We start from the raw sequence: 25,948 nt of genomic DNA, 5'->3' as shown, positions 1-25,948 counted from the left end.
TGCATCGTCGCAAACCACTCATCCATCCCCGGCAGGGCTTCCGAGGCCTGGGCGATTGAAACGTGAAAGGTTCCGCGGTGATTTGACGGAGGAACAGGTGGCGGCGCTTCTGCCAGGGTAGAAAGGGCGAGTCGAGCAAATTAACGGGGTACTCCTACATCATGAAAGGGCCCCGAGAAATGAACACTTGACCCAGCTGAATTCTGGGAGTTATTACAATTATTAGCAACTCACTGCTAGGTTAGGGTAGTTTTTCAATGGATTCTGACCCTACACTACTCTCCTCTTATGCCTTAACTAACATAGTTCAAAATATCCTCAAATCCATACTAATTATTGATATAACTCATTACTTAGCCCTTAAATATTATCTACCTTCCTAAATTCCATCCAAAATACCTATTCTTTTCCTCCTTCCTCCTCGCTTTCCTAGTGTTCTCCCTTCTCTCCGTTACGGCTTTCAGCACCCCATTGCCTCCAAGAATCTCTTGCATCCTGGCTGCGAATTTCTCCTAACATGTCTAAAAATTAATGTAATATTTTACCTCACGTCCATTTTATTTTCTCCTTTCTCCTCCATTAAAGTATCACAAAAGCCTCAAATAATAGCTTTAATTTTACTTCAACGACCAAGCCTTGTAAAATGCGCTGTATGTAAAAGTTTCACTATTTATTTCATTACATCTTTACTTAAGGTGTCAGTCATCAAACGTCCACATCTTTGGAAAAGCTTCTTCACATGATTTAATTCTAATTTTAATATTATTGCTACTTAGATCACCTTCTCCTATTAAACTTTTTAAAAAATTTCTCTGGTGAAATGCCCTACCTGTTCTAAATTGTGTCCTCCAACCTTAACATTTATCTCAGCCTTCCTATTTCTTGAAAACCTCATTAATTTGGTTTTATTAGGATTGATTCTCATCCAATACCTGTCACTTTGATTTCATAATGCGCTAAGTGATCCTTGTCTAACTGACTGACTGATGCTTGTTTATACAATGTAACTGATTTCTTTGGTTCGGAGCGATTTTGGAACTTTAATTACATATAATGGTATATTATGGCTTTTTTAGCAATCAAAACGTGCAGTATCATACCCTAAATAACCATTGCCATTTCAGGCTTAACTTTTTGAAATCTCATTTTAAACAGCAAATGGAAACTTCCTCGGTAACACGAAAATAATATCTGACACACAGCTGATTTTATCGCGTAGGAGAATCATTGTTCTTCTAGATGTCACCTAGGTAGATGGTGAAGCCGGTTGTCCCGTGATAAATTACGAGTATTGTCGTTAAATCAAAAACATTTTCATTCAAACTTAAATTAACCTATATATTCACAAAAACAGACTTGATCAACGCATTAGCGAAAGATCATGATTAAATATTTTATATGATCAGCAACTTTCTGTCCCTGAAATATCTGCTGCTTTTCATTATTCTTACCTCTCGTCCCTGGCATCCTTTAGGGAAATTTATACAAAACATAGGAAAGATAATCGCTCATTAAGACAGATTTTTCTCCTTTGCGATAGGTGCATTTTCTTCCTTTCTCATTCTTCTTAATTCAATTATGCTTATGATGGTTTAGACACCCATTATATATTACGAAGAGGTTAGTTGTTCAAATACTGAACTAACCTATCCTCCGCTTTTATAAGTTTTATCATATTGTTTTTCATGTTCTTATACTGCTCTACCAACGTCACACACAAGCAAGTTTTCGGTGTGGCTGATACTTGGATTTTCAAATGCAGTTCCATGACTCATATCGACAGAAAATTTATAATGTATGATTTTTAAAATGTTTCTCTACGCTAGTATAAAAACTAGTGTTGGTTAGTGACGCATGGAAGAATCCATAATTGATCATAGTTTCACTGCACACATTTTCTAGTTTACCGTTTAAAGTTTGTAATATTGTAATTTCTAATCAGTAAATCGTAATGCACAAATATTTCGCTAGTATCCAATGATCCGTACACATACCATGAAAGGGCCAGGGCATTGCTTCCTACGTCAATCTACATCACCATTATCCACCAGCGCATATTATTTCAAATTTCCGAGGAATCCAAGATTTTAATTGGAAATCCATGGTAGGTGTCCAGAGATAAGCTTAAAAGACTCGCATGTTTGCAAAGTATTCTGCTGCCTTATCGCTAGAAGGGGGAATTAATATAGCGGAACGCCCATAAAAACGTCCCTGAGGGGGATACGTCGTCGTCGGTGTGAACAAACAGATACATGAAAAAAGCCGACGTCATCCAATTAGGCACGTGCGCCCTCTGCACGTTCGTTTGTTTTATTTTGATAGTGGCGCTGCCATCAATCAAATCCCAAAGTCGCCGCGATTCAATGGAAGTCACCCATAGCCCCTCGAAAGCTTTTTCTACGCGTCGAGCGGAAACAAACGTAAACCTCCCGCGGCTGCTTAAAGGTGCGGAAGCAACAAGGGCACAACACCTGCACTTGTCGTAAATCTATTCTCATTTCCGATAAGACTTTGATAGGTTGATTGGGGTTAGTTTGTCCGAAGGTGGCGTTATGGGTCGCTGGGGCTAGCTCTATGGGAACCGTACCACATTGCTTTGAGACCTACGTATATACTTTGTAAAAAAAAAACCTCACACAGCTAATCTACTGCAACCACATGGATATTGGGTCAGTTCACGGCTCTTTATCGCAGTTTAATCATTAAAGTTAAGCTAGAGTGAAGGGAGGGGAAGTTGATAAAGCAATGTGATGGAGTGCATCGGGATATTATCTTCTCAAATTGAGTCTCTCCTTGATTACGAAGCTATAAACGTACCAGAGATACATTTCTCCTTTCTCCTACCAAGGGTGATGGATGATTATACCATATGCATACGCACCAAATGCAATTATCAATCACCCTTCCAGTGGAACAGTGTTCCTCTAACTACTGTTATTCTCCTGCATGTTATGCCATGTCCACTTTCGTGTTCCCTTCGATATTTGAGAACTATATGGAAGTCAAGACCTAGATTATGATCAATTAGCAAAAGTACGTATACTCGCCCTCCTGCACAACAGTCAGATTAATTGTTTAAAAGCTGTAAAGACTAACTCACGCAATAGATGTAGATTTCCTGATTAAATTGAGAGTTCTACATATTATGTTTTGGTATTCTACCGTTTAAGGTAGATTTTACTTTGACACAGATTGACAATGATAAGTTGATACATTTTTTTGCCTCTCCTAATAAAACACAACCTGACACCCCATCCTATGAAAAACTATTCTTCAATATAGCATATTTCTTTCCTCAATTCATTAATTCTGCAAAGAGTTATTAATAAATATTAACGCATTCTCTGCACAGGGATTGTGTAGCAATGCTTTTCCCACCCGATGAATCAAGATGCGGGCAGAAATAACGGTCAATCCTTCCCATTGATAATATTTGATAATGCCACGATTTTTGACTTCGACAGAGTTTTTAGGTGGGAGAAAAGCAGACGGAAATGTTTCCTTATAAAACCTTTTACTTATGGTTGTGATCGTTGTGTTCTCATATTTCCGCGGCGAAGGGATCGGAAAGGGTTATACCAATCAATCACCCAAGGTAATGTAAACGACCATTGACTGCGAGGACTTGAGACCACTCGCAAGGCTAATGGCAAGATCCACACAGGCACACGAAAGCTGCCCTTCGACTAAGTGTCCCAAAATAAACTCAAAAAAAATGCAGAAGCCTAGACTGATATCCATATTTGGCGCAGTTATATATGGCTGAAAATTCGTCGATTTCTTGCCATATTTTTCAAAATAAGTCGTACATTTTCAACGAAAATAATTTCCACCCAGGTTAAAATATTCTGCCGTAGGTATACCTCACATTTTGCGTCAGAGAATTATTGAGACCTATATGTTTTCACAAAGGTGTTGACTATGGGTTCCAAGTTGAAGAACAATGGCAATACCAATATCGTATTTGGTGTTGTGGTCACTATTTATACAGGTACGACTACTACAGATGAGGTTATTAATTGATCATACTAATTAGCGATAATTTGCTATTGTCTATTTATCGCTGTATATAATTTCTAAAATATATTATCGTAAATTATACATACATATATATATATATATATATATATATATATATATATATACACACACACGTATATATTATTATTACATATCATACATATCACATGTTCATACGTATCATATATCATATTACATATAAAACATATAAGAACTAGAGAACAAAGACAAAAACACAGAAACACAAAAAAAAGAAAAGAAACTCACACGTTTTCAATTTTCGGTGGTACAAGCCACCTTTCTCAAGGAAGAGAAGGAGGGAACTGCCTCCTTCACTCTTCCTGAGTTCCTTCCTGTACGGTTCCTACTGCACGGTGTACGGTTCCAATCAATCACGCTCTTATCAATTTAATTATAATAAACCATTAAGCTGAAACCCGACCTTTGCTTTCCGGAACTTAATTCCTGATGGTCATACTTTTCCTAGCATATTTCACCAAATTAATGTGGGGGAAGTATTTTTGGGAATACCACAATTATTATCCATTAAATTTATATGACGATACAAACATGTATATGTTACGCAAATTCTGAGTGCTCTCTTATATAATTGCGTGCATCAATATAATTATACTTCATTGAAACCTTTTGTAGAAAAATGAATGACAATCAGTGTTGCTGGCAGCTAAGCGATCAAATTAAGGTCTAAAACCAATTATTGATAAAATAAAGTATATTCACTCAACCGTCCTTTAATCATGCTAAATATCACTGTTGTCCTATCATGGCGTACAGGATCTTATATCAAAACCTCTGTGCCGGATAAACTTTAGAGCAATCTTTTGTTTCGAGTGCTAAAGAAGAGGTTCATATCACTACTTTCTCAAACCGCTATTATTCATATCCCTTCCCATGGATTTGACCACGAGTTATGTAAGATGTTTCGTGAAGTATTATGACTGGCAATTGGCATACTTAGTTCCATCCGTTTTATTGTGGTGCTCTTTAGGTCTTTGGTGGAGAGCGACAACGGCTAATGGCTCTCAAAGAGATGCTAATAAGTGTATACATCTATTATTTACAGACAGTAGAAATCTTAAATTCGCGGAATCCCATATTGTGTGGAGAAATATAACAAATTTCGTGAAATTACGAGATTTCACAAGATGTTGAAATTTTACTAACTTAGTAAAAATGCAGTGTCTCAAACACTGAATTTTTAACTAAGACCTTTCCACGACTATTGTATTTTGAGAGAACTACAAAGCCTTTAGAGGAGCCTTTAGCTACTGATCCTAGAATCAGTTTGGCCACATAAATAATTATTCATTATTCATCATTGGCCGTCAAAGATCCTGGTACAGTGAAATAATCAATTCCGATAACAAACAAAATTATTTTGTGTCAATGAAATGGCGGTGGACTGAAGGGGACGTTATGATAAAATTACTTGATATCCATCCCTCTTGCCGATGGGCAAATTGATATTAGCATAGCAAATTATACCGAAAAAACAAATTTTCCGGAGATCTATGAAACGTTCATGCTTGAAAACCTTAAAATTACACCTGAGGTCCTTTCGAAACTTTGTGAATATTTTTCTCTTTGTGTATTCAAACTGACAGCGCATTGTTTTAGCATTACAAAGATCCCGCAAACTTAGGAACCACTTCCACTGACAACATAAAACGGAAATTTCGCTTCAAGCCCGCTCGTTATATCCCCTCTTACATTTATACCTCCCCCTTCGACTAGTAACAACAATTTCAATGAATTTCCCGTTGCAGCACCAGACACCGTCCGAGTATTTCGTTCTCTATTTACAAACGATTTCCATTTCACCCCCCGGGCCCCCCTCGACCGACCAACTCGCTCTCCTCTCATCCCTCTCTTTGTCTTCCTCACCCTCTCCACCCCAAGCCGAACGTCTTCCCCCCATTTCCCTGCCCCCGCACCATATCCCTCTCCACCGGGACGCATTATCGACGAACATCCATGAGAATTCCCGCACCTGACGGACTCCTGGTGGATCCCACGGTTACAAAGTGGAGTTTGGATCGATCGCGGAGAGGACAAGAGCGGGAAGGGATTCGTTCCAAGAGTGGGGAGGGGGGAGGATCGAGAAGAGGGACGCCCCCTCTTCGTACATTGCCAGCCGCTTTTGAGGGGTGGGAATAACAGCGCCCACCAATGGTAATTCATGTACTCCTTCGTATGGTGGCGGAGGGTCCATTGGGGAGGAGGAGTTCAGGAGGGAGGGGTGATTAACACCCATAACATGGAGCGATAGGGCTCTTTGCCACGGTGTATGGCGCCAACAGCGGCGATTTTGTACGGAATAATTCATTTCATGCTTCCGATTGTTCATAGGATTCGGGCATAAAATAAGGAACGAATGTCATTGCCAGTGTGAAAATTGAAATAATGGTGTCAAAATGCTCAAGTATAACTATTTTCATACATACACATAATATGAAACGATCGACCGAAAATTCTAAGCGTGCCAAATTTGAAAAACATCCTTAGAATTAATGCCACTTGGATACGGGTATTCTAAATTCTCATCGACGAAAGAATTTATTAGAAAGAGTGATTCGTATGAGAATAGTCGAAACATTATTTTCGCCAATTAGTTTTTCTTGCGCAGATCATCCATTCCAAACTCGGTATACATTTCCTACTGCTTAGGGGTAAAATAAGACTGATATAGGAGGAGTCATTTCAATTTCATAAATTTTTATACACGTGCAATTGAAAGAGCAGAGAGAACTTGGATTCCGTTGAACACAACAATAGTTATTATACGGATATATGAATATATAGCTTAAAAAAACAGGATAAGCTTTTAAATTGAGGAGAGGAAGTATTGTGATTACATCCAGTCATTGAACTTCTAAATACCAATTTTGTCCATATTAAATGAGTTCGTAATTCTCCACAGACTTAATTTTAATGTACGACGTGTTCCACCGACTTGTGGCATCATCAGGTACAAGTTTGATTCACAAGCAGCAGTTGAATATATACCCTTATGACAGAGGAGAGGGGGTGGGCTATGTTTGTTTGATATGGATATCAAACAATTCCACTAAGTGAAGCCTGCAAGTTGAAGTACACTAATTTAGTGCTTTTAATCAAAGTATACGGCATTACCTTTGAAATGTGAATGTTCTAAAATTCCCTGTGGGATGAAGTTCACAAAACCATGCTTTTTATGTAACACCATCTCATCGACGTTAGAGACCTAGAACAAGTGAAAGATATATATGAATAACTGCTATCTCGAGTAGGCCACTTTAATGGTCTCCAAAATATGTGGGAAGGCAGTGTTAATATTCATTTAATTTTCATATAATTGATTATCAACAGCTACGTCATTTGAAGGGAAAATCTTACTCTCCATGAGACATACTATAGAAATGTTAAAGCAAACCAATGCCAAGATTTTGCGCGAGCACTAGTGCACCATAAACATCAGAATACCCTTAAAAAAATTCAAGTTACGAAACACGGATCGATGCATACGTGGGAAAACCCATAAGAACCCGGCCTGACCTAGAGATGGCGGTAGTTGTTTGAAAAATATCATTGTATTAGAAAGTATGCAATCTATAAAGCACATGATTCAAGTTTAAAGACGCCACGTAGTTAAGTATTTGTTTGGCAGCCATCAAAAGTGAACGATTTCAGTGAATTTGTGAAAATGGAGAAAATTTCCCATCGTTATGTGATACAAAACTTTTAGTTGAAAGGCCTCAGCCCAATCAATATAAAAGCTGAACTGAATTTTATTCTGGGTGAGTCTGCTCCTTTGTTTACAACAGTAAAATATTGGGTAGCAGAGTTTAAACGACCGACCTGTCAAGACGAGAATCGCATTGGTCGACCAAATGAGGTGACGACTACAGAAACGGTGAAGAAAATCCACAAAGTGATCCTGGATGATCATCAACTGAAAGGCACGAGCTAGCAGATATGGTAGGCATTTCAAAAATGCGGTACTTCGCATATTAACTGAAAATTTGGGCATGAGAAAGCTGCGTGCGAGATGGGTGCCGCGTTCGCTCACACTCAAGCAAAACCAGTGTCATGAAGACGTTTCAATTGAGTGTTTTGCAAAGTTTCACTGCAACAAAGCAGTATTTTTGTGCCACTTCATAACTATGGATGAAACATGGGTTGATTACTTCGCACCCGAGACAAAAGAACAATCAAAACAATTGATTCAAAAGGGAGAACTGGCTTCAAAGAAGGCGAAGACCGTTTCATCTACAGGCAAGGTCATGGCGTCGGTTTTTTGGGATGCGCGTGAGATAATTTTCATTGACTATCTTGAAAAAGGAAAAACTATCAACGACGAGTATTATGCGAACTTATTGCAATGTTTGAGCGAATAAATCAAGCAAAAGCCGCTACATTTGGCTACGAAGAAAGTGTTGTTTCATGAAGACAACGCACCAGCTCACAAATCCGTTATTGCAATGGCCAAAGTTCATGAATCAAAGTTTGAATTGCTACCTCATGCACCCTATTCGCCAGATTTAGCCCTGTCGGATAATTTTCGGTTCGCAAACTTGAAAAAATGGCTCGGTGGTCAAAGATTTTTAACCGTAAAGAAGTGATTCCGGCAGTTAATGGCTATTTTGAGTAGCAAGACAGTTCTCATTATAAAAAGGGTATCGAACTTATTGAACATCACCGAGAAAAGTGTATAGAGTTGAAAAGAGATAATATCGAAAAACAATACATTTTTTCCAACATTTTTGTGTTTTCATTGTTGTGTCGGGTACTTCTGGAATTACCCTCGTATGTACATACTCCACCTGGATGAAATTAGCGGTAAGGGTTCTCACAATCTCCGTCTTAAAATACGTTTCAAGGGTTGACAATGGGTTCATCTGTATTCCAAAGATCGTTCTAACATACAAACGTTTTAGTCGAGAGAAGGTAAAGCTTTTGAATGAAAATAAAAGAATAATCTTTCGTTATTTGTGGTCAAAACTAAGAGATTCATATAAAAGTACTCAAAGTAAATACCATTCCTACTACTTATTATAGGTAATCTACCTGTGTAGGTAGGTTTTTGAATGGACAAAACAACCAAATAATTATCTTGTCTCTCCTGTCAAAACACAACCCAACGTCATTTTCTACAACAAACCCCTCTTCATCTCCGTCTTTCTCCTACTACGTACTAAAATATAAAAATATTTGTTGCTTGTGGCAAATTTCATTTCTCATTGTCTAAGGAAAGAATAAATCGTCGATCGATGATATTGGGCTAAAACGTTCATTTTATTGCAATAGAAATGTACATACATTTTAAATTTAAGTAAGTGAATTATCGGATAGGATCACATCGGAATTTACTAAATGAATAAACATCGATTTTAAAGACTTGAAATCCGATTTCTTACTCGCACTACTACCATTTAACTATACCGTACTGAAAATACTATTTGAGGGGTTTGTGGATACTATAAATTCTCATTTCAGGCTCTGAGACCCAAAATGTTTACGCGAGTTCAACCCATGAAGAATGAAAGGTGGAAATTGTGAGTTTTGACCTTAATAAATTTAAAGAAGAACAAATTTATTCTTTTCTTGCAATTTTCCATTTTCTTAATTTGGTATTGCGCTAACCATCATAACAAGATATAACCAGAAAACATTTATCATTTACACCGTGCATTTTACTTGAGATGGGAAGATCAGTGGATACAACTGACATTATTATGAAAGAAGATTACATTTACTAGGGGAAGACCTAGTGATATCAATGGAAGTGCAAACGGGTTCCGCTGTTTCGTTTTATGAATAGCTATTAATTTCGAGGCAAAATACCTTTTCTTATTTCTACACAGCCAAAAATCAAGGTTAAACGATTATCATGAAGGTCTTACCTTTACAGTGCTTCCTTGGGGCATTTCACAATGGAGACTTCTTCACTTCACACTTCACGAGCGGATCCTTATTTCATCCGTGACACAACAGGAGAGCCGATCTTCTATTCAGTTGATAAACGTATACCTATTATTGTGTAGCATCAGTGGTAAGAGGTGTCATAAAACATGATACTCGAATTACACTCTAACAGTAGTAAATAGAGTATCTCCCAAATAAGTCTCATTTTTACCTAGAGTATCGTCGCCGTACGAAACACAGTTCAGTATGTCACAGAGTAAGATTTACGACTAAGTGACCTCTTAAGATTTTTAGTCTTCTTTTTGAACTGGTGCCCACTTCTAGAGGTACTTTATGACTCCCTCGGGTTTCCTTTGAGTCTAAATTTATGAACTGTCATATTCCATTTGATTTTCCATAAACGATGTAAACGTCCTTTGGCCGAGTCTTGAGCCATTCACATCAATACTCTTCTCTTAGGCAGTGTCTTACCTCCCTGCAGGAGACAAGGGCGGATTAAATTGCTTGGATATCATGCCATTTAACAAGTTCATGGTGCATAGAGGAAATCGAAACCTGGTCGATGGAAAACGGCAGCATTAGACGGCTTCCAACCGACCGACCCCTGTTTACATTATGAATTATTTTAGGGGTGATGTCAAAACGAAGCATAGGTTCAAATCTCATCAATACTTTATTGGCATCCATAGGTCTCATGATAGTACAGATAATTCGAAGACATGTGAATAAACATGGGGCATGACTTAGAATGGCCCGTAGAGATTCCTGGCCACACAATTTGCATAGCAATGACCACGGTTCAACAAATGATAATATAAATATGAAATAAAAATACACATCTTAAAAGTCAACTTGCAGTCCGTGCATCCATGGCACCATAAATAAATAACGCAGGGTGGTGTAAATGACTAACTTTCCAAATAAAACATGATAAAATTCAAATAAATTGCATTTGGAGATCATTATATATAAATGAAAATACTCTACCAAGGAATGTAATAGAATGAAGATAACAATTTTTTTATAAAGGTGCACATAAATCAATCAAATATCACTTATAAAAAACATGGAAGGCAAAATTATAATTATCAAATTAAAACTTTAAAGGGAAGCAGTCTTGAATCATGACTCTCCACCATTATAAACATCGAATTTTAAGGTTAAAGATATCAACTAAAAGTACTAATTTGTTATACTTCAAAAATAATAATGCAGATTTAAAAAATAGATAAATATTTTGGTTTAAAATAAAATGTTTTTAGAAAGCTAATTCATTTTAGGCGACTAGTACGATTCTCCCAAAAAAAGATAAGTAATCAAATACTTTATTTAGGCTGATGCCTTGGTATTCATCTTCATTCCCATGCAGGAGGATTATCACGACATATATATTCACTAACCGCTGCAGCGTGTACATAGAGCTCGACATTTATGCATTTAGCTCAAGAGCGTGTGTATAGAATAATACTGCGTGAAACAAAATATTTTTGTTCCAGCTAAATATCCTCACGTTGGGCTTCCTAGCATTTGGTGAAACTTATGAACCGATTACCGCTTTCAGGGTTATCTTTAGTCATTTTGGCTCCTAATAAGATATACTGACATCGTTTCGTCTTCATTTTACCTAAATTCTATCACTTGCTCATGTCAAGTGTCCCCCATTGAACCCGGTATATCAGTCAAATTTTATGATGTAAAACAGGGACGAAAAAATAGAGCTATCATTTAACTTTTTTGAGTGAATCCTTTAATAAAATCCAAAGCATGACACCGATTAGAATTAGTTTGAAAAAAAATATGTATCGCATAAAAATTTAAATCAATTTTTGTAAAAGTTAAAGCTCCGAACTCCTACGGTTAATTTAGAAAACGATTTCTAAACAAAGAAGCAGTATTTGTTAGATCCACTTTCATACTGGTCCGATTGAAAATTACTACGAAATGAAAAAATCTTTGAAAGGTTGTAAAGAAGATTTTCAATCAATATGGTTAATAAATACTTACTTTAGTTGACTTTATCACAAAAATTGTATTTTAAAATAAACTTGAGAGAGTCAATGATATGCTCATTAAGATAATCTTCTCTGCTGAAGGTTGTCATCATACTCTTAAACATTAATGACATATTCTTTGTAGGTGATCCTATTTTTCATTATCAACTATGAAAAAAATCGGGGCGGATTAACGAATAAATTGCCTAAATGGCCGTATTCCCGATATGGATCAATTAGGGTTAGCAACTCTTTACTTGGAATCAAAACTGATAACTGTACTAGAAAATTATCTTTTTTTAAAAAGCAAGACTTTCAAATCTACTAAAAGTTGAAAACAATTATAGAAAACTTTAAGTCCTTGATACTCTCTGAATAAGGCATTTAACGACTAAGTCACCCTTCTCCTAATACCTATTGGAATTTGCATTAAGAAGCAACAGGTCAGAACTGTCTGCCTTTGACTTGTAATAAATGCTGTCCTTATCATAATTTTGTTTAAATACATACCGTTTAAATTTTTTTCATTCATCTTAGATGTGGATTTGGTCTGTGATAGAGCTCTTGCCATTGACTAAAGAAAACTGAGTAACCAGGAGATTTCTATTTAGCATGGTATGTTAGGACCTTTTGGTTATAATTAAGGTTACACAAAATTTAGTGCAATAGATTCCTTGGCAGCGCAAAATATTTCACCATAAAGCCATCACTACAAAGCCCATTCCCATAAGCTTCGAATTTCAAACTTCTCCATGAAGTTTCAGGCAGCCGATTGGGAAGAAACCTGGCTTACATTTGAACACCTTTTTGGAATCATTAAAATTATCATTTCTTAAACATGAAGAATGCAATCAAAATCCGCTAACAACACCACTTTGTCAGTATATTCAGTTTAGAGATAACGCATTTCAATGTATTCATGTTGTCTACATCAAACGAAGAAAGCGAAATTTTTCTAATTTCATGATGACTTTGAGGATTCAGTACAAAGATTCCACGTACCCTAAGATGTCAAACTTTGCTGGTGAAAATATAGTCAACAGATATGCACTCAACGCGTTTGGAACTCATTCGGGATACAAAGTGATAGGTTAATGGAAGTATGGGACGCAAATATTTTTTGGCTTTTTTCCGAAATCCCAAAAGACCAGGGAAGACCCACAAATGGCTCGTAGACTTAATCTTTCCTTAAAGCTATTCTTCACCAACACTTTGGCTACGAGTTATAACAGCATTTATGTTTCAACGAATTCATTGTCAATTATTACACGACGGATTTGACTAGATTATTCCCCGCCACTGATAAATTCTTCGTGTCACGCACTCCGAAATTCAATAAATGCGGGTTATCACAAAAATCCCACGAGCGAAATGCAGAAGCCTTGATTTTCACTGCTTTTGCCATAGTAATATTGTGTTTATAGGGCTATAGCCGCTAAGATCATCTCAAAAACCGGGCTCATACCATAAAAATCAGTTTCTACGCGACAACACCACATATATTCCGGAGACGAGATACGAAACAACAACCTTATTGGTCCACCGGGCGATCTGTGCCGACCCCCTTCACTTCTGCACCATCAACAATAGCGCGAATAACCATTCACACGCCTTTTAACGGAGATTAGGATAAAAATAAAAAAAATCCACGAAATACAGAAGCACGCGTCCAGAGGTAGACACGCCTTCCTCAGCCGTCCATCGAGGAGGAGGACGGGGACGCGGAGTGGAGTGAAGACGGCGGGGAATAGGAGGGGACAGCGGCGACGCCGAGCGGCGGCGACGATGCCACCATCGCCGGCGACGCCACCACTTGCGACGGCGGTGCCTGCTGCTGCGGCGCCAGTGGCTGGCCCAGCGACGCGGGTGCCGGGCAGCCGTTGACCGGGCCCACCGCGACGCCCACGGCCCCGCCGCCCTTGGCCGACCGAGGATCCTCTGGAGTCCATACCTTGGCGAACATGGTGCCGTGGCGGTTGTTCTCTTTGTTGCTGGACCAGGAGAGGGAGTGGACGGCGAAGGCGCCTATCGTCCCGTTAAGCCCCTCCGCGCCAAGGCAGCCTCCCACCAGCCCCGCTGGAAGAAGGCGGGGACGTTGTTGTAGAGGAGACACCTGGTATTGAGTTGGGTGGGGGGGAGCCGGCCCCCTGCCGCGGAGAACGTGAGAAGGACGCGGGGAAGGAGTCAGGGAAAGGGGAGAGAGGACAGGAGGAAGGACACACAAATATTTTTTGACTAGGGTCTGACTCCCGGGATTCTTCTGGACAGCAATACGATATCAAAAATCAAAATCAACGTTACGTCCCGAATCCCAGGAACAAATGATTAAATAGCTCATTAAAACTCAACAAATATATAATTTATCAATAATAAACAATATTAACTTGCATCATGGGCGAACCCATGCTTCATCCACTGATATATGGAAAATAAAATACCCAAACGACATAAAAATGATAACAGAATGTAACGGCATAGAAGTATATGCACGACAGCATTCAAAGTGTCAAAAATTCGAGCAAATAATTGTTTTCCAAATAAAATACTGTGACTGCTTACCAAGGCGTCATTTTTTCCCTATTTTAATATATATATATATATATATATATATATATATATATATATATATATATATATATATATATATATATATATATATATATATATATATATATATATGTAAAGCATTTTATTGGTAATATTAACGAGATAATGAAATAAGGACAATTTGCACTTTTCCACAGTTTATTTAACGTACGACGCGTTTCAACTCACAGAGTCATCATCAGGTACAAGATATTTTCCCGTTCCCTTTTTCAATACCGTTGTGAACGCGTCGGCATAACTTGGGACCAACAGCTAAGCAGCCGACTCAATGCGGGGCAAACGCACTGTGGACTATTTTCTGTTCTTAGATTTTCATATAATCCACTTTTATTTCAGTACACTAGGGCTAATGAGGGAGTACTATTCTCATAATATGAATAAAAATAATGACATAGCCTTTTTTCACACAACTAAAATTGAAAGTCCTGTTTAATTTGAAACTATTCACAGTAATTTAGATGCTACAAAACATCCTACAGTAGATATCCTCAGAGTTCAGTAAGCATTAAAACTTAGTTTCCGGCCTATACGCAATATTTAGTTTGAATTTTAGTAAATCTAAAAATATTTCCCAACATGACTCATATGGCGCCTCCCTTGGATTCGCCCGTGTCTCAAGTGCGGCTAAAGCACTACGTACTAAAAAAATTCATGTACGCTGGTCCAAAGTAATTAGGTAGCTATAATATTTTCAACACATTATGAATGAACCGTGAAGTATTCAAGACAAAGTGAGTTGATAAAATCGATACAACTTCAATGCGTAATGTTACCTCTTTTTCTAAAGGAAAACGAAACTTTTTCTTATTAAAATGCGAACATTTTGCAATTTTATATTCCTGTCATCCGTCGTTACCATCTATGACGCGAAGCTCGAAAATTGCGTGCGACAATAGCGAGGGTGACTCGCTATATTTCTGTACCAAACAGACTGCACCTGTCCACCGCTGGAGTCCTCCCCGGGTCAAGTGGTCCCGAGCCTTTGTTTCTTTTTTTATTTTTGGGGCGGTTCATTTTTTCCATGGGGGAAAACATATTTGACCCGTGGAGCGTGAACTGTCGACCCTGCTGTTTCGAACGCCCGCTACTCGGCGTGGAAAGAGGGCAGAGGTGGGAGAGCTATCCTCTTATTTTTCTGGGAGGTGGAAGCATTAACAGCTGCGGTAAATGGAGCGGATCGCTGCTGGCCGACCTCCCCTCGTTCGACCACTCCCGAACTCCTCCCCTCAACGTCCCCACAGAAGGACTCATCCCCGCCTGAGCAGTGTGTCCCTTTCCGGCCAACCAACCCCTTCGCATCCCTGGTGGGCGCCGCTGTGAAACATTTGCGACATTTCGGCAGCGTCAGTCCGAACAATGATACGCACTACCTCGTCGTACGTGAACATTTTTTAGCCATCTCGAGTATCAATGACATTGAAGCCTTTGCGGTGATCGGTTGACTAGGACATAGTAATCGGTGCCTTCTATTTTCGTTGCACCAGAGTTCATTCTGGATACTCCAAAATACATTCTGAATAACACGCAGAGAAATGCCTCTACGCGTCCAGTGAAAAACTGCCGTGGAATGTCAGAAAATGCCAAGAAATAACTACGCAACCTGTGTCCATGAATACTTAACACTTGATTTAAGTTATGGAAAAGAGGTCAATCGTTTGCTTATGGCATGGAGGAAACAATAATAATCAAAACACCTTATAGGCGTATTGGACACTGGCGATACGATATCCGATACGAGATAAGTGTATACTGTCGAATTAGTTTCGTTTTTCCTCAGAATTCGTATTTAGTTCACAAAAAAGGGTAATTGGAAAAAGACAGAGAGCAAGAAACACAACTGACGCCTATCAAAGTTATTTTTAATTAGTAGCATCTCTTACAGGAGCACATAAGTTTCAGCCAGATCAGTATATTACCCTATGTTTAGCATTCGTTTGAATCTAGCAAACGTGTGATATCCAAAAAATGGATGAAAAAGGATTTCATGCGCTGATCAAACATCAGTTTATGAAAGGGAAAGAACTAAATAGAAACTTTATGTACCTCATGGTGAATTAACGACTTAGATTAGAATGGTTTTCAAAATTTTCAATTTGAGCACAAGTAACCCTGAACATTCTGGACGCCCTGTTGAAGTAACTACTCCATAAATCACTGACAAAATCCATGATATATTAATGGGAGATAGAAGAGTGAAGGTGCACGAAATTCATAATGCTTTTAGCACCTGCATATTCATTTGTACATGAGAAATCTATCCGCAAGATTCGATTGCTTTGAGTTGACATTAAACGGAATCTAGTGACGTATCGAGGCAGGTTTTCAGCTGCTTCAACAAAATCCGCAGGACTTTAGGCGTCATTTCGTCACTATTGATTAAATAGTAGCTACTGTGAAAAATTGTTACTCCACTAAACGCCCGAAGCCTATGGACAGCCCTAGCAACGGGTTGCCAGCAGGGAGTTCGCGTCAAAGAAAACGAAGGCTGGTCCTTCAGCTGGGAAGTTCACGGTCAATTGTTTTTTAAGGTTTCGCAAGAAATAATCTTCATTGAATATCGGGAAAAGCATTTCTTACTACTAGAGGCACATATTAACAATCATTATTAGATTGTTTAAAAACCAAGCCGAAAGAAAAATGTACCAGACTGGCTCACAAACAAGCCTTTTTCCATCCCGAAAAGGTTTCAGCTCACTCCCCTGCAGTCGTGGCCGCAAAATTGGTGGAGTTACGATTCCAACTCATTCCTCATCCCCATAATCACTAGATTTGACTCATTTGGGCTACAAACTGCTGTACAACATGAAAATTTGGCGTGTGGGAATGATATTGTATTCAAAATAGTAACATTTAATTTTGCTGATCCATAAGACTCGCATTATATAGAAGGGACCAACAAACTGGAGCAGCGTTGGACGAAATTGATTAGCCTAAAAAGATACCATGTTGAAAATTAAAAATGGTTTAACCCGAAGCATTGAGTAGTTTCAATTGTTTCAAGGAATTTTCAAACTACTCTCATATAAACAGCCATATAGGTGATTAAAGCGCACAAAGGGATACATATTCCTCACTTACAGTCCTCTCCCTTTATAATTTATCTTCTGGTGCTTTAAAACCCTCTTCCATACAGTTTTGCAGTGGTTTTGGTCTCATTAGATGGATAAAAACGTGATAATATATGAATACCAGCCTTCATTTTCTTAAATCCTCCCCTACTCCATTTCTCTGCATGATATTCCATATACTCACATTTATCTACCTCATACCCTTTACAATAAAATTATCTCTGCACTCCGTCACCTCTCGTAAAGATTAATGCAACTAAGAAAATTTCCGATTCGATGGAATTTTTTTTGTGCTTCCAAATCATTAACTTGCCTACTTCACATATTATCGTAAGAAGCGTCAAAAATCTGTGTAAATAGCCGATATAGTTAGAAATTACCCCGCACCAAGTCTACCGGTATCATCAACAATCCTAATTATTCGAATGAATCCATCTCAAAAAGGTATTTTTATATTTCACAATCTTCCTTAGACATGCAATAAAAATGCCGTCCATTCAATTTAAAAATATCTAGAAAATTATCATATCGGAAAAGTGTGGTAGAAATGTAGCATTTCATTGTACGGTAGAATAGAATACGTGTTGTTGGCCAGATCCTAGCGTTAAGGTTGAGAGGTAGGCAATTTCATGGAAATTTTCATCAATGTCTACACAATACCCCAAGAGACTCTTCAAGGGAGTGTAGCGGGGGATGTAACAGAACCAGCCATTTATATTAATGAATCTCACTAGCATAAAGGTCAATATAGAGTATGGTACGATTTTAATTCTAAACACTATTAAGACAGAAAATAATACTTGAAGCAGAGGTAATGTCTTGATGAAGAAGAATTAAGTTTATTGTTAACATTATGACGATTAAGTGGACATTTCTCGTGAAAGTGAAGTACTTCCAAAGGTGGAAAACGGTAAAACTATGTGAGATACCGAAAACTAATTGGGTGGGCAGCAGTTTGCCGATGACAATAATGGAAGAAGCCAAGGTAGGGGCGGAAGACTGCAGAATCCAAATATTAACAACGATTAGCTAGTTATTTAAGACTCAGAGGGCAAGCATACAAGGGAACGAAGAATGAAGAAACAGGCAGTCACCATGGTAAATTTTGGGCTTCCTTCGTACTTATTCTCTTACATATAATAGTGATACGATAAAAATCATATCTGCAATGAGGGAATAAATATTGCTACCAAAAAATTAGCTATTTACTTACGAAACCTATAACTTTGGGTAAAATTACGGCCTAATATGAGCTTCTCACGGGCATCCACAACTAAATATATCCCGTTCAAGCCATATAACGGTGCATAGCAGGTGGTTAAAGAATCAACAAATGGGAAGTTGTAACGGTTAAGATAATGATAGATATCATCCAGTTGCGCTCATTTATTGGTATTCAAGTGAGTTGAAAGGTTTTTTGCATGAATGTATACGCCACGGTGGGTTTAGGTTTTCATGGATGTGTTGACTTTGCATGTGGTTTTGTTCTCCTTTACGGGTGGTGACCTAACACCCCCCGCGACACGCGCTTGCGTTGGCTTGCAGGGCATTATGAAGATGTAGATGTGAGATGTAGATGACATATCGACCGGGGAAAAATGCCTCTAAACCAAACAGCTTTGGCATCAATTTCTCTAACTCGCATTCGTAGCCTGATTGCAAAATAGGCGTCGAATAATTTATTATTTTCTCAGGAACCACCCAGACAGCTACCTTTTGCCATTAATGCCGATTCAGCTCCAAACACTGTTAATCCAATGTTGGCAAAACTAAGCCTGCAAGTTTCGTAATGATGGATTTCATTGAACCATGAAAATTTCCAGCAAACCTACCAGCCATAAGTTGAACCTTCTCGATGACGAGAAAGATACCATCTCAGCCAGATCACAAAACTGGTCATACGGTGGCTAGGACTAAGTTTTCTCGTAGGCGGGTGACATGGCATAACGAAAGGAAACCACTGCCATTTTTATCATCAGACTGATTGAATTCATTCTTTTTGTTGATGACACTCTTTCGGATAAATTAATATTCCCTACAGCCAATAGGCTGGAAGAAATTTACCACGAGAAAGTAGTAAGCGTTACATATATTCTGAAGGAATTGGGATAGCACCCCCTAGACTAACGAGAAGAGCAGGCAAAAAGTAACACTCTCAGTGAGGTAGACGCCCGAAGTTATTTATTACCCCAAGGGAATTATTATGACATCAGATTGCATTGGAAGATTGGACCAACGGAATAAAATAAAAGAGATCGTACACCATACCTGACAGTATTTGTAAGTATTTGTCCAACCCTAAAACGGTGTAGAATCATAAAAAAATCAAACCTAAGCGCACCAAAATGTTTTAATTAAACCAGTAAAATTTTCAGAATTACCCGAAATAACCAACTATTACAAGATGTACGCCTGTACAAGTTGAAAAACGCTTTCCACGAAATGTTTCTTCAGATAAGAAAGGAAGAAAAAGTAACATGGGTCCACACCATTGGGAAGATTGACTTCTGTAAGATATTCAGCAACAATTTTGCAATTTACGATCGTTTATTCCCGTGGTGTAAAATCCACCTTGTTGCTTTGAAATGGCAATTTGGGATTGATATGACGCTGGAGATGTATCAGTACATCCTTATTGTATGTTCCATTTGCAGTGGTGTGTTCTGATAATACATGGCGATTCATCATTCTCTCAACAGCGAAAAATAATATCACTTTAAATTTCCCAGCAGAGGCCACTACTTTTCTTCGTGTTGGTGATGCCGAGAATTTCTACACAGAACTATTCTGTTTGCTCTCATATCGGAATTATGTAGCCAAGCTTTATCTGAAGTGATAACCTTCGAAAGAATGTTATCCTGTAGAATCAACTTCAACTGCGAACAAACTTGCTCACGAACGTCCTGCTGTTCGGGCATGAACAATCTCGAAACCGTTTGTATAAACACGTCTCCTACGTAATTTTACTGCTAACAACTTGTGATTATTATCCAATGAAATTGGTACTATTTCTGTGTGTGTTCTAAATGTTATTGGACGATCTTATCTCACAATAGCAGCTGTGGTGTTCATTTTTACCATCGTAAGATCAGCGACTGAAGCTTCACTTTCTTTTCAAATTGATGGTCTCCCCTTCTTAAACATTTTAAACCAATTTCTAGCTATTCTATGGAAAGCAATCATCTCAACATTAATCTCCTGTAGCGATACATAGACAACAGCTGACGATTTGTTCAAGCGTGAGCTTAATTTTGATGCAGAGTTTTGCTTTTCCCGTGTAACCTCCATTGTTACTGTATATGTGTCGACTTAAGACAATGGAGGTTACCGTACAATTGAATTCGAACCGATTATATTTGTTTCACATATAAATGACTATATTAACTATCAATTTAACATAAAATTAAATTTGTAATTTTATTTTGAAAATGAGTAAAAAAATTATTATCACTCTTTAATGGACACGCTTCGTAAAGAGGCATGAATTGTAGATATGCCTACGTGGGTTTACATGCCATAGATTTGCAAAAATATATGCACTATTCATCGCATCAAAAATATATGCGCTTATGCATGCATAAATAGCCTGGCGTCCTGAAAACCCACGTCACACGTCCTTGCAGTTTACCCGGGGGGGGGGGTCGTTTAGATGTTGATGAGGATTTTCTTGGACTTGTTTACATCCAAACCTTTAATTTTTAGACAGTACGCCGTGTATCTTGATATTTATTTTCAAAGACGATTGGCGTCATACAGGTATACCAATAACCCCCGTGAATCTCCCAAAGTCTGAACAGCTTTCACTTTTTAATAATCAGGCAACCGAAGTTAGACGATGATATTCGTAAGGCTGGTTCATGTTTTGGATAGAACTACATTGGATAAAAATATTTTAGTTGCAAATTTAGTAATCGAAAGCACAAATACTAGCATCAAATGCGAAATGAAATCTTCCATGTGACAAAAAATCCGGTTTGAACTAGCCAGCATATTTGGATCAATATTAAAATGAAATTAATGAATAAGTGAAATATATGTGAAGTGATTTGCTCAAAGACAGTGATTCAAACTTTCCAAATGGGAGCCAACATTTCCGGAAATTTCTACCGCCGATAAATATGCAATAGGCAGGTAAAAAAACTGCCGAAACCCGGGATTGAACCAGGGACCTTTAGATCTTCAGTCTAACGCTCTCCCAACTGAGCTATTTCGGCACGAGTCCAAAGTGCGAAATTGGATAAGAAAATTCCAAATTCCAAATGCCAGTGGTTATCTACCAGTTTCGTAAGGTTTCGCGATAAGCCTGGTGAGTCCAAGACTACGGAGAAATTACTCACGAGGAATTCCGTCGAGGCAGAAAAATTAACTTTTGCTTTCGTCCTATTTACTTTAGGTGCGCTTTTGATGAAGTGATTGATTTAATAATTATCCATTCTCTTTAACTACATTGCGCTTTAGTCCATTTGAAGTTTCTTATTGGAGCGTGTATTTATCTGTCGTAATTAATGATAACCGTATTCCATCAATTTAAAACAGAGCCTAAATCCTGAATCGACTGATTTTTAACACTTGGTCAAGAATATATCCTTAAATTAATAATTTCATGAAATATCATGCCTGTTGGACGAGGTGGAACATATTGGAAAACAATGGTGCGTTGGGTCGATTACACTGAAAAATAAAAAATCGCATTATAATGGCTATAAAATCCAGTTTCTCTATCGTCAGCTGGATATAAAGTCTTTCAGAACTTTCACGAGCCATCGAATTTCTGTAACGTGAGATGCAGACATTTTGGCAAAACAGTCAGCCCCATTTCAACTAGGAAAGAAACACTCGAAAGCTGTTCGCAAAATGTCACCATTGACAAAAGATTAGTTCAATAATGAAAAGTATTTAGTATGTTGATATGCATGAAAAAACGGCCTCCTAAAATGAACTAATTTATAATTGGTTTGTATAATTTTCCTTCCCTAGACAAAAACAAACCTACCTGGAATGTCAATAAATAGAAGAAACTTATGATATAATATTAAAAATCATAGCATAGAAAATTGATTTTTTCAGGAAAAAAATCCACGATGTTTTTTATCAAAACTCAAGGTAAACTATATTCGTGTAATTTAAATTTCTTACATGAGTTAAAAGGGATGACAATACAAAAATATCCTTGTATAGATATGCTAAACAAATATATATTTAAGATCCCGACTCGTGCATCGAAACGTCGGCCAACATGGAACCCCTGACCCGGTGGAAGACCCGAGAAAACTTCATGAAAAAAAAAAAATATATATATATATATATATATATATATATATATATATATATATATATATATATATATATATATATATATTTCCTTTTTGGTACTAATGAGTACATAAAACCGGAAAGGAAAGATAGTAGGAGCTAATTCCACACCGAGAGCACTTGAGAAGTGATAGAAATATTTATTGGATATTAGGGCGGATTCTCCTGGGCTTGGAGGGAGGATGAAGAAATATACCCAAGCCCGCACGCAGGTCAGTGTCATGGACGGTATGCCCATAAGTCCACTCTCCCGCTTCTCCCCTGCTGTAGTCTTGGAGTATTGGGCGACGATTTACCCCCAAAAGTTTGCTTGTCGCTACTGTCTGAATTTTTTTGGATACGACTTAACATTCTGTAATTCTAGGGCCTCATTGAAATATATTCCCGTCTTACAGCGAACGAAGCAGATAATTTAATTTGAGCTGGCATAATTTAAAATGTGAAATACCTGTGAACTTTCTCCGTTAATTAAAAAAATATCAATACAGTTCATTACCGTTATAGAAGCCGAAATAGCTCAGTTGGGAGAGCGTTGGACGTCATCTTTGTATATGTTCCTTCCCTTTTATTAAAAAGAAAGGCGGCTTATTCGCGTAGTGTGCCAGTAATTGATGAGCCCTGGGGGTGGTTGCTTGTCGTTCTCATTACAAGCCGAAATAGCTCAGTTGGGAGAGCGTTAGACTGAAGATCTAAAGGTCCCTGGTTCAATCCCGGGTTTCGGCAAACATTTTTCTAGTTATTATTTACGTTGATCAAAAATTGATAACTATTTGTAAACTGTGAATTTACGGAATTAAACATTTCAAATTATGCCACCTGAAATTAAATTATATATACTTTCTTCACTGCAAGTGGTGAAGATATTTTTATTAAACCGTTGATTTGCAGAACGTCACCTAAGTCTTACGAAGCCTCGTGTCTAAAAGAGTCCAAATAGAAGTAGAGAAAATCTCATTTTTGAGCGTAAATCGTTCTAACGAAACGACATCATATTTCATGCGCTAGATATTCAGTTTTTCAAAATTCGTATGAATGAAATGTACGTAAATATTATGAGCAGCCCATACGGACATGGCACCGATCCCATTCGAGAAAAATACACCGAGACCAAACGACTGATGGCGAGGTGGGAACCACGAATTATCTCCCCTCACCCTCACAGACCACCTTCCCAATGATTCTACCCCTCCACTGCGAACGGAGAGAAGATTATTAAGTGGACACTTCGTCCGTGGGGCGGCGAGAGGGGCTGGCGGTGGATGGGAGGAGGGGAGGCACGATCGCTGGGGAAGGGGACGATGCAGTTGGTTGGGGGTCGAAAGGGTGGGGGGAGCGGCATCTTTTGGTGGCCTCGGGGGATCGGATCCTCCCCTGTCGACGGGAGGGCATATTTTTTGTACTCTGCGGCGAGCGACTGAGGGGTGTGTGAGTGTGGGGGGTAGGTATAGAGTTAGGGCACGAGTGGTATTTGGTGGTAGGACCAGGAGGAGGGGGGTGGCATATTGTGAACTCCCGCTATACCACACACCCCTCCCGACCGGTTCATTCACTCCTCTTCTACCCCCACCCCCCGAAAATACCCGGAAGTGCCAACCAATTTGGTTTTTCCTTTTTTTCACGACGTGGGGTAGTTGCGCGATGGTGGAGGAGAGGGTAGGAGGGCACGGGGAAGGGGTGTCGCGGTAGAATGATGCGTGGGCGATGGGGGCGTTGTTTTTTGAGGCGGTCCCCCCCTACCGAGTGTGCGATGAGGCGGGAGGGGGGAGTTTAGCGGGGAGAGTACAGCCAGGTGACGGCGGCGGGCGGAAGGGAAGATAAAGGACTATAACATTGCCTGTTGTTTCACCGACCGAACCAATGACCCAACCCCCTCCCTACTTAGCTCCGCTACCTCGAAATATACCCCCACACGTGTCTTGGGACCGTCGCTTGACGTTTAGGTCAGTATTACGACCCTCGTTAAGATTGCACGAGTCCCAACGTCTTGGTCTTGAATTGACGTCTTGTTGTGGTGAAAGCAAAGTGATTTCAGATTTACTTGTTTGTCTCAGCACCGAATGAATGCTATTGCTGACGACAACTCACGCGTTAAACCATTGCTGACATTTCTAGCTAGTTTTGTTCCTTAGAGTAGAGAGTGAATGAACGAAATTTCGAGTATCGATTCACTGCAATATGTTCGTCATTTGCTATCGAGAGACACGTTTAGATGTGTACTTAGTAAATTTTTGAAATAATAAATATACATTATTCAAGTCCGTGAAGAAATTCTATAAAATTGCACTTTCCTCGACTTGAAAGTGATTTCACTGATGTGATTTATATGTGTTGGCTACATTTTCCACTTGAAATTTGCTTTGGTTCTTAAGACTCTTCGACGACTGAGTACACGTGGTTTGTTTTCTATTCGTGGTGCTTTGTTTGAGATTTAACTTTGTTGATATAAACAGATTATCTTGGCCAAATTGTTTCTCTTGCTTGAACGTAGATGTAACGCAGGTTAACTGTCAGCACCTATTCTGAGGATTATAGCTTTGGAGCTGTAAAATTGAATAGGAAAAACTGGAAAAGTGCATTTTTAAGCCAAAACAAAAATTACGAATTACGAGCAATTAGTCGAAGAAATTTATGACTATCACAAAATCTATGGAAAAAATAGGTTCTTCGCAGTAATGAACATTTTTTAGACCCGACTGAAGTTAATTTTATTGCTATCGACAGTCCTAAATCTCTTTTAAATAGCAAGTTTTAAGTGTTTAGGTGATAGAAAATAATCACTGAATTCAACAAATTCATTAGAATCAGTACCCGAAAATATCCGGGATCATCATGCAGTCAGATTTTTAGTTTATTTCATATTTTCTCTCGGTTTATTGCGAGAGTCGCTGACAGCTTTAATCGTGAATTATGAGTCTGAAACTTGGACACTTGTGCGAATGGTTTTGTTAATTAACGTGACCCTCGAAGATATATATTAAAAAACCTATTGAACGCCATTGAAATTCCTCAATACCAACTGTATCT

General features: G+C 38.5%; 2 non-coding genes across 2 annotated transcripts; one reads left to right on the top strand and one right to left on the bottom strand.

Annotated features, from left to right (window-relative positions):
- Positions 1-21,752: 21,752 nt before the first annotated feature.
- Positions 21,753-21,825, bottom strand: TRNAF-GAA (transfer RNA phenylalanine (anticodon GAA)). Its single transcript has one exon. It is a non-coding gene; the product is annotated as a tRNA-Phe (tRNA).
- A 1,749-nt stretch (positions 21,826-23,574) lies between these two features.
- On the top strand, positions 23,575-23,647 carry TRNAF-GAA (transfer RNA phenylalanine (anticodon GAA)). The gene has a single exon. It is a non-coding gene; the product is annotated as a tRNA-Phe (tRNA).
- Positions 23,648-25,948: the final 2,301 nt, after the last annotated feature.

Source organism: Hetaerina americana, unplaced genomic scaffold (genome assembly GCF_022747635.1).
Source record: "Hetaerina americana unplaced genomic scaffold, ioHetAmer1.1.p SCAF_7, whole genome shotgun sequence".
NCBI lineage: Eukaryota > Metazoa > Arthropoda > Insecta > Odonata > Calopterygidae > Hetaerina > Hetaerina americana.
This window is presented reverse-complemented; position numbering and strand designations above follow the sequence as displayed.